The sequence below is a fragment of the Lottia gigantea genome (assembly GCF_000327385.1).
Source record: "Lottia gigantea unplaced genomic scaffold LOTGIsca_58, whole genome shotgun sequence".
NCBI lineage: Eukaryota > Metazoa > Mollusca > Gastropoda > Lottiidae > Lottia > Lottia gigantea.
The window spans coordinates 418,463-419,945 of record NW_008709979.1 but is presented as its reverse complement, the minus strand read 5'-3'; positions in this window follow the sequence as shown (position 1 = coordinate 419,945).

Here is a 1,483-nt window from a genome sequence, read left to right as displayed (position 1 = left end):
TACGTTGTGTTTTAAATTTCAAGCTTCTACATCATTCAGGTCAAAAGATATAGGTCAACAAACGTCAATAAAGGTCAAAATCGAAAAATGAAAATATCCAAATGTTAAAACCCGTTCCTTTTTTGGAACTATAAAGCTGAAACAACTGAGCTGTTAACACAAACTGGCCAAAAGGATGAGGTAATTGTGTGCAAAGTCCCTTTTTGAACAAACGCATCCTATGCGAGTTATGCCCCAGCGGCAAAATGTAAACAATTAGTAATTCAACCCGGACGTGCCACGCCCACCCCAATTATTTTTTTGTCATAGGTGAATTCATATTCAAAGTGTCTAGTTGTATTCCAAATATCAAGGTTCTTCATAGAAAAGGTCATAAGATATACATACACGAAGATCAAAAAGACACAAATATGGTAAAACTAAACTCAAATTTGAAAAAATCACGAATTTCAATTTTGCTTTAAAAAAGCAATTGTTCTATATCTATGTAAAGTGCATGAGAAGCACATTAGAAAACCGAAAAAATTAACCCTCTAGGTTAATTAGGTCACGTGCTAGAGCAGTCCAAAGTTGCGAATTTGGCTTTTTACGGATAGCTATAAAACCGGAAGTACATGTCGGAGGTCAAAGGTCAAAGTATCAAATGATAGCCAAGGTCAATGACCTTTGACCCTATAAATGTCAAGGTCATCAAAGGTCAAGGTCACGAGATATACGCCATCAAATATTGAAAACATTCAATCGCAAATTGCAAAAAAGCAAAATCGAAATTCAAAAATCGGCTTCCTGCGATCTCTCTTAATTTTTATGTTCTTTCATTTGACACCAAAATTTTGAAATTCGGTTCAGCCAAATTGGCTGAATAAAAATCGAAGAGTTTCAGGGAAATCAAAATGGCGGCCAAAGTTTCACGTCTGTTCCGGATTTTTTTTTCTTCGTTTTTTTGTCATAACTTTGTCTATCTATAAGCATAAATTTTTTTGTCCTATACAAATTACACCGGAAGATATTCAACCGGAAGTGAACATCGATTTCCTGTTTAAACCGGAAGTGAAATTGAAAATTTTACTGTACCATTTTGTTTACTTTCTTAAACTGTCTTTGCTCAATTTTTTTCAGATTAATCAGACAAAAAGCAAAAAAAATGAAAAAAATGCAAAATTTGGCAAAAAAAATGTCTGCGACAAATTTTCGAATTTTGAAATTTTGAAACTGCTATTCTTTCAGATTTTGCCAGTAGATTCCAAAAATGCAAACCCAAAGAAAATCGACCGAAAAATACGACTTCTAGAGCCGATTAACTATTCTTGCTCATATTGAACTGTGGCACTTCCGGTTTTGCAAAAAAGATCCAAAATATATTTATGCACATCGTCGCCTATATCTAAGGTTCGTGAATATTGAATGGTTGCTGCAACTATTGTAGTCTAAGCTCAGGAAGGTGTGTAAATTTCGAAAAAAAGGGGATCCTCAGAGTCGACCG